Source organism: Chiloscyllium punctatum, chromosome 49 (assembly GCF_047496795.1).
Source record: "Chiloscyllium punctatum isolate Juve2018m chromosome 49, sChiPun1.3, whole genome shotgun sequence".
NCBI lineage: Eukaryota > Metazoa > Chordata > Chondrichthyes > Orectolobiformes > Hemiscylliidae > Chiloscyllium > Chiloscyllium punctatum.
In genome coordinates, this window is record NC_092787.1 from 52,385,997 (window position 1) to 52,395,251 (window position 9,255).

A 9,255-nucleotide genomic window follows, 5' to 3' on the forward strand; every position below is an offset into this window, starting at 1 on the left:
CATGACAGACAAGAGGAAATGTAAGCCTCTCTTCGCATGAGAAGTCTTAGAGGTCACGTCAGATGCCAATGTCTATGGAGATGAGTTGTTTTCAGCCAGTGCCCATGACTGTTGCTGCTCAGTGCCAATATGGAGGTCCTTTGGGGCAAGCTTGAGATAATGTCACCAGTACCCACTTTGACTTCATAGAATTCCTACAGTGTTTAAGTACCCATTCAGCCATCAAGTTGATACCAACGCCCTAAAGAGAATTCCACAATGATCCAGCCCCCTACCCTTTCCCTGTATCCTACATTTAGCATGGCCACTCCACGAAGCCTGCAGATCTCTGAATTATATGGGCAATTTAGCATGCCCTATCCACCTAACTTGCACATCGTTGGACTGTGGGAGGAAACTGGAGCACCCAGAGAAATCCACGCACACATGGGGAGAATGTGCAAACTCCACAGATTGTCACCTGAGGCTGGAATCAAACCTGAGTCCCTGGGGCTGTGAGGCAGCAGTGTCCACCATACAGTCAAAGAGTCATAGAGATGTATAGCATGGAAACAGACCCTTCAGTCCACCTTGTCCATGTCGACCAGATATCCCAACCTAATCTAGTCCCACTTGCCTGCACCAGGCCCATATCCCTCAAAACCCTTCCTATTCACATACCCATCCAGATGCCTTTTAAACGTTGCCTTTGTACTAGTCTCCACCACTTCCTCTGGCAGCCTATTCCACACATGCACCATCCTCTGCGTGAAAGGTTGCCTCTTAGGTATCTTTTATATATTTCCCCTCTCACCCTGAATCTATGCCCTCTAGTTCTGGACTCCCCCACCCTATGGAAAAGACCTTGCCTATTTATCCTATCCATGCCCCTCATGATTTTATACACCTCCATAAGATCACCCCTCAGCCTCCAACTTCCAGGAAAAACAGCCCCAGCCTATTCAACCTCTCCCTATAGCTCAAATCCTCCAACCCTGGCAACATTCTTGTAAATCTTTTCTGAACTCTTTCAGGTTTCCCAACATCCTTCCGATGGGAAGGAGACCAGCACTTAATACTGTGCTGCCTGACTTCCATGTCGAGAACTCTAAATGTCCAAAATATTTTATGCATTTTGTATATTAGGCATCTGAACATTCATAAGGTGAATTGTGCCTTAATAAGGCTTTTAACAAGCTATAATTCTCCTTAATTGTCACATTATCATTGCCTAGTGAGAAACTTGCCTCACCATTTGGCAAACGCACCAAAGAAGCAGCGAGTTACCGGTGGGTTCAACAGAGGCCTCACAACTTCTCATGTGATTCTGCCTCAAATTTATCCGTAGTCAACATCATTCAGGTCTCCTATAAGATTCTGCCCTTCAGCCTTTTCCTGCTGTATAAATGTCTTCAGATCTTGATCTCAGCAAGTTACATGCTGAGATATATGGAAAACCCATCGTTAGCATTGGAGTGCTCATTATCAGGGCACCTTGTGGAATATTTTTTCTCTGCTCTGTAACCAATTTATACGAATCCTTACTTGTTCACTAATAATCCTGCTGCACTCTGCTGAAACTAAATGCAAATTTCCATAGACATGGGACTCAGCTTTCCAAATTTTCAGCCATTATCTGACAATCTCCACTTTGTAATGATCTCTCCAGAGCACACAAAAGTCTATTGACAGCTAAGTGGAAAGTCGCTGCACAGAAAGGTGTACCTATTACTTCACAGATAATGTGATCTCCATGAAATAAACAATGTGAACTCCACTCGAACAGAATTTCATTTGTTGGTGATGAGCACACTGCTGTTGCAGATCAAACTCTGTGAATTCAATAACATAGTCAACAGCGTAGCTCCCTTTAGGACTTCATGTAAAACTGACAATTGCTTCTACTCTTCACAGCCTGTGAAATCTCCCATGTTACCTCCAGATCTGCTCAGCTCACTGCATTCTCAAATCCTCCCGACTTGGATATAGGCCTGCAACTTCAAACACTGATGATGTCGCACCATATTAACTGTACCAAGGAAATTGAAGATTCTGCTGGGCAATAACTTTGGAGTATGCTACGTAGAGTCCCCATCCACAACTCTCATCTACGCTGGAATAATGACTGTCAGGCCATCAGAAAATCCAGGCTGCTGGTTTCCTCTCTGCAAATGTTGCTGGATCTACTGAGCATTACTGTTTAATATCGGTAATGCTGCAAATGCAAGAATAACAATTATGCATTCAATACTATTAACCCGAAAAACTGTTATTGTTCATATTATGTTCTGATTTATTTCATTTGGCAAGTACATAGTTAAACACAAATAGGCTAAATTGACTGTTTATTGTTCTATTGTGTAGAGCGGTATATTGGGTGCATGTTAGAATGTCAGGCACAAGGATTTGGAGGCCATCAATGCTGTTCCACTGATTTCCCATCTGATATTCTGGCATGCAGTCCAAAAGTACAGGTGTATATCCAGCACTGCAAATGTCAATAATTATCCAAAATATTCACAATATCATGCAAACTTGGCACCAAATGACAAATCGTATAACTCATGACATTGCCTAGCAGGCTGGAATTTAGATAGCTTTTATTCTTGAGGCTTAAATATACTCAGCTTTAAATAACCTCTTCAGAGTTTTATTCCAACTCTTCTGGCCTGAGACTAACACTAATTCTTCATTCTGCAGTTATCTAATTTTCAGAAAACACCTCTGGGACACCCGGACCAACCAACCCAACCACCCCGTGGCTCAACACTTCAACTCCCCCTCTCACTCCACCAAGGACATGCAGGTCCTTGGACTCCTCCATCGCCAGACCATAGCAACACGACGGCTGGAGGAAGCGCGCCTCATCTTCCGCCTATGAGCCCTCCAACCACAAGGGATGAACTCAGATTTCTCCAGTTTCCTCATTTCCCCTCCCCCCACCTTGTCTCAGTCCCAACCCTCGAACTCAGCACCACCTTCCTAACCTGCAATCTTCTTCCTGACCTCTCCGCCCCCACCCCCACTCCGGCCTATCACCCTCACCTTAACCTCCTCCCACCTATCGCATTTCCAACGCCCCTCCCCCAAGTCCCTCCTCCCTACCTTTTATCTTAGCCTGCTGGACACATTTCCCTCATTCCTGAAGAAGGGCTCATGCCCGAAACGTCGATTCTCCTGCTCCTTGGATGCTGCCTGACCTGCTGCGCTTTTCCAGCAACACATTTACAGCTCTAATTTACTACATATCCTTGCCTACTAGGAGCATGAGTCGATAGCCATCCCATCACAAGTACTTCACAGGACTGCCCCATTCAAAGCAAAACCTGAAACCCAAAGGTCTCCCTCTTGTAGCTGCAGGTGTTTCCCTTAAGTGTATAAAATGAGTGAGCTCCAGTAGTTTCCAACAAGCCTTAACGCCCCATTATTTATCTTGCTGGGTTGTAAAACAATCTAAAAGTGCATTAGTGGTACATGCAAACTAATTCACTTAAAAGCAAGGGCACATAAAATGTTTTGAAATAAATCACAATGTTACAGATCTACTTACAAGTTATTTATTAACTTTAGACACATTGAAAATCCATCAGTTACTAATTCAAAAATCAGAAACCCAAACTTGCAATCAAAAATAAACAGATCTATGTATAGGTATATAAATGCCACAATTTATATTACATCATACGTACTCACGTTGTTCAACATTTACCAAAATTTTGCTCATTCACTTCAGCCAACTAAATCAGGAAACCTTTAGAATATTCTCCCAGGACAAAAGCTTTGTGCCTGTGATAATTGTTAGCACTTTTGGCAAACATTACTTGACGTGCACGGCCTGTGGTCTGCACTTAATCACAGATAATGCATATTGACAAAGGAAATATATATGCAGTGAATGAAGGTTCATTGTCAAAAGAAAAGGCTGTTCTTATCGATTGTTTGCTGAAACCCCTCAGTCAACATGAAGCTGTATTGACAGAGCTAATGACACTTCATGTGTATCTTGAGAACACTGGACTTTACCTCAAAACCTGACTCTCTATGCTTATTTAAATCATAGATAAGATCACACTTGCAACATTTTGTGAATGTTTGTGCATTTTTCTCCACGACAATTGCCATGAGATGAGATAATTGACATATCTGCAACTATGAATTGAAATTGTTTCATTTTTAGAGTGAAGAAGACTGATTGTGATATGATTTGGCTCTCAAGATCTAAGATGTGCAGGTAATGTTGAATTAAGCAAACTATTTTGTAAGGTCTCTGTAAAACCTCAATTAAAACATCAAGATAAAACAAATAATTTATTTCCTCCAATCAATTGGAACAGACTCTGCCGGGAATTTGGGAACAAAACAAAAGATCAACATTTAAAAAGCACCACTCACATCATTCAGTGATTCATTGCCAACTAAATAGTTTTGAAGCCTTATCAAAATGTAACACGGCTTATGCAGCAGCCGATTTGTGGGCGATAACTCCCTCAAACAACATTGTGACAATGTTCAGATTACCTGGTTTTGTGAAGCATATTAAAGAATAAACATCAACCAGGACCCTATGGGTGATTTCCTTCATGTTCTCCAAAATGTGCCATGGGATCTTGCACTTGAGAAGGCCTTAGTTTATTGTCTTATCAAATGACACCAGCCTAAAGCTTCCAGTCTTGGTCAGAATCCCAATTTATGACAAATAACAGGCAAAAGGTTATCTATTTGCTGTTCTGTAAATTGATGGTTCTGAAAGGGTCAATGTTGCAGACTGCCTATTAAGCTCCACATGATCTGATGATATCATATTGGCTTGAATAAGGCATAGCACTTTTAACCACATGTTGTCTAGACCTATATCCATGGGGCTCCTCAGAGAATTGATAACAATGGTTATTATACTAACATAACTGATACCCTATCCCAACCTGCAATAATCTACATCATGTTTAAGTGATGAGCCTTTTTTTAAAGCTGACTTAATGGGAGCAAACTACTCCAAACACGAATAGGTTTGCATCCCAAACCACGCAACACTTAACTTTCCAGAACTTTACAGATGAAAATTCTGATGCAGGATCCATCCCTATAGATATAATCCAGCAAACTGAATAGGCAGCATTAGAGTGAACTTTTCCAAAAACCATGCCCTCTTTACATGATAAAAGCTGCTATATTCCAGTAAACAAAGGCTGCAAAGCCTCATTGGCGGTTATCGTGGAGAGGTAAATGTGTGAGGTAAATCAGTGACAGGTTAGGGTGGGTAAGGTGCCTAGGTGGCTCATGACTGAATGATAGGGTGCCAAAGTGGGTGAGAAATAGGGTGAGGGGAGGAGGTAAATCAATTTACAGCAGGTGGGTGGATGAGGAAAGTAAAGTGGCATGTGGGTAAGAGTAAAGGGTAACAGCAAAGTGAGTGGGAAGAGTGGCAAAGGATGGCAGGTGGGTGAGTTGGTAAGTGGCAGGTAAGCAAGTGAGAGCTGGGGTGGGTCAGATAGCACTAACTAGGTCTGGCGTCTAAAAGGGGGTCACATGTCTGGGGTGTGCAGGATGGGATATCATCAGGTGTTTGGGAAGAGGAGATTTGGATATCTCTATGATCAGTGGCGTATGTATAGAATGGAGAGTCGTGTATTGGGTCTTCAGATAACAGTCGAATATGATGTCTGAGGATGGAGTTTGGGCATTGTATGTTTGGGAGGTGTTAAGATGAGTAATTGGTGGATGGTTAGCTTTATGCTGAGACAGGAGATACACCCAAGTGTTATTGCTCTAATCTTTTCCGGATAAACACTAAATCAAAAAAGTTGGGACCCTGAAAGCTCTCCAGTTCCAACTTGGATGCTGGATAGTTGTCCATAGTAACTTTAATTTTTTTTTAGGCAACAGATGCGCATTGAAATGATAGTATACTCTTCACAGGCATCTTGATGGAGTTGGAGGATAAGGTGGAGGATAGAGAGTGGGTGCATTGGGGCGAAAAAATGGTTTGGAGGAACCTTGGAGAAACTCGATCAAATGTCAATCATGTAGATATTGGAATAAATAACTGTTCTGCAGTCTTCCCTAATTACATTTGACAATCAGAGGGTGCTTGAAGAAAAACGTTTCTTGAGAAATGAAATGGATGAGTTAGAGACAATGCTTGTGCAAATGTGTGATGCAACACAAAACTTAGAAGGCCAATGAGCTGTTTCTTTCTTTGTGAATTTCGTTTGCATTTGCAAACAATCACAATTCCATTGTAAGATCAGATCTTGACAAAAAAATTCACTCATGATCACTTTAATAGCAAAAGATCAATTTTGCCAGTTCGTTTCCGATTATTAAAACTGTAATTCATAAAACCTGAATGGCACTAAAAGACTGTGATAGAACAAAATAATTTAAAATGAGATTGGAATTGAAGTTAAAAATATATTTTCCTTCCTGTATTAATATTAAAATGGACTAGCAGTAAACAAAAAATCAATCCCAAATTTGATCACAACTTTCTAATTAAAAATCTCTCTTTCAATGCTTTAAAAACTTAATCTCTTTAGATTGTATTGTTGTGACCATGTGGGAAGAGGGAATCAGCTCTTCTCTATTACACCTCCTCTTGGTCAGTTGCAACATTTTTTTAAAACATCGTTTTAGCATACATCTATTACACTTCAATCAAAAGTTAGTTGACTAAATCAAAACAATGGAGCCAGTGGCAGGGTTTACTTGAGTGAAAAAAAATTATTACTTGGTACTCACACAAAAAGATAAAAACAGAGCCTCAAACATACACACCATCACAAACACAAGTAGTAATTTTAAAAATGGAGGGTATCTGATATGAATAAGAAAGTAGGTGCAATTTAAAATTCTTAGAGTCCTACAGCTGTGAGAGTGAAAGTTGAGGTCAAATCTGTTAAGATCTTGTCTTAAGAGTTATACAATACTCAGTTTTTTTATTGAATGGCTGTTTTAAAAAGGTTGTTTACCAAGTGCTTCTTTCAAGAAATGAAAAGTACAGAGATAAAGTGTCCAGGACTTGTCATGAATTCATGTAATGTTTTTTCTCTGCTTTCCCAAGTAAACTCCAGTAATATGTTCATTTGCATATTCCTGAAACTAGCTCTATTGTCTTTTCAAGTTTAGTACCCTGCAAACAATCTATCTTCTTTCATTATATGGACTTACTGTGCAATGGTGAATTAAACAAAATATGCAAATTACATGCTGCTGATTTAATTTTCTGTGACTTTACATGAAGTGATAATTTCAGTGCTGACATGTTTTGTATATCTCATACAACTTTCACAAAGCCTGCCTGGACAGATAATCACAGCAGCCATTTTAGGTAAATTTAAAAACAATTTTAGCCGAGGTAGGTGAAGATCTCAGGTATTAAATATCATTTGATTGAAGTTGAATTAGAATAATGCATGTTTACCATTATCTTAACAATATTTTGTTCATGAATGAATACATTGAAAACAACCATACCTTAAACTTACATAAAGAGTACAACATTGCAAACCATCCCAATATGCTTCTCAGGAACTTTATTAAGAAAAATGTAGTATTGAACTATGAAAAGAAATGTTAGAACAGATGATCTAAGGTTTTTCTTGTAAAGCATTTTATAAACCAGAGAGAAATATACGGTGGGAAAGAGGTTTGGGAAAGAAATTCAAAGACCAAAACATCTGCAGTAGAAGGATAGCACCACCTGTGTCTTATGGACCAGACCACACACACTCAAAATAAATTAGGAAGGTAGCCTAGACCTTAACGTTTTTCTTATTTCAAAGGTAAATGTGAGATGTTGTGTTCCAGATGTAATTCAGTTGGACAAACAACTCAATGTTAAGCCAAACACAATTTATTCAAACACTATAGTTAGAATATAATAAAAGAAAGAAGAACTTAGAATATCTCATCTGTATTGGAAAACATAATAATAGATACAGTAACTATTACAAATTAACTGTTCCACAATAGTAACATCCTATAAACACACCCCTTGGCAAAAAAAGCAAATTCATAAAACCGATTCTCTTCCATGCAATTTTCAAATCCAGGAGGAAAGAACATCAAAAGATCATTCTGAGAAAAAGTTCAGAGAGAGAGTATAGCAGCCAGGAAAGATTCACTGCCTTCCAACTTTACTAAGACACCAGCAACAACTGCCGAATGCTAACTAAGAATCTTGGATCTCAGCCTGCTTCTATTGTTGCAACTTTTAAAAAAAATCAATGGCCTCACAAATCGTTTGTCTTCTCACTGTATGCTCATCACCTGCCCTCCAATCTCTCTCTGAAGAAAACCAATTGTCGCAACTTTAAAATATACTCAATGCAAGACAACATATGTTAGTGTTTAAAATTATATTGAATCATGATGGTAATAATGGCCATGGCAAATTCGGATCAAAAACTTTGATGCAAGGTAACTTTTCCAATACAAAATGAACACAATATTCCCTGTTAGTTCACATGCAAGCTTACTGTGCATGATCTGCCCTTTCATATTATTATTTCACATCAATTCGCTTTATTAAGCCAGGCTCACCCAATGCAGTAGGTGGAATCCAGAAAACCTTTTCGTAAAACCTTTGCGTGGCTGTTTTATAACTGGATTAAATTTTACATGATATTGACCTGTTTTCACATCAGCTGCAGCTTAAAGTCAAGTCCAATTTCCATCGGAATTTGGTGTTTCACAAGTAAATCTGCCTCCCTTTGTGGCAGCTTAACATTATTATCTATATAGTATTGGCCATTGTTTGTTGGTGTTTAATTAATTTTCTGTTCAAAATGTCATTTGAGATGTTTCTTGAATTAAATCCCATGAATCACATTAAACTATTTTAAGGTTTATTGTTGACATAATTTTACAGCTTAAACAACCCTATTCTGTTTTGTTACTTTGATGTTGACAGTTAAATGAGCATAAATCTCTCTGTACTGCAATCTAAGATAAATGTAATCATGCCTAGAAAGTATGAGAAATTGCTAATGATGAATATTGAGGTTCATTAGATTTGGAGCTTTGGGAATCACTGTGTTGTTTCCATCGTATATTGTAATGCATAATCCTATTCCTGCAAAGTCTCATAACCAGCTTACCCAAGCTTGCTAGTATATAAGCACAAAGGAAATGAGATAATGGTATATGTATACTCAGAGATGACCTGTTCTTGGCAGATACCATGCAATGAACAAAGAATGGTGATGTATTTGTGAGGGATTTGGTGAATCTCTAGAACTACTCTTTGCTAATCTGTTGTAGTCATTGGAAATATTG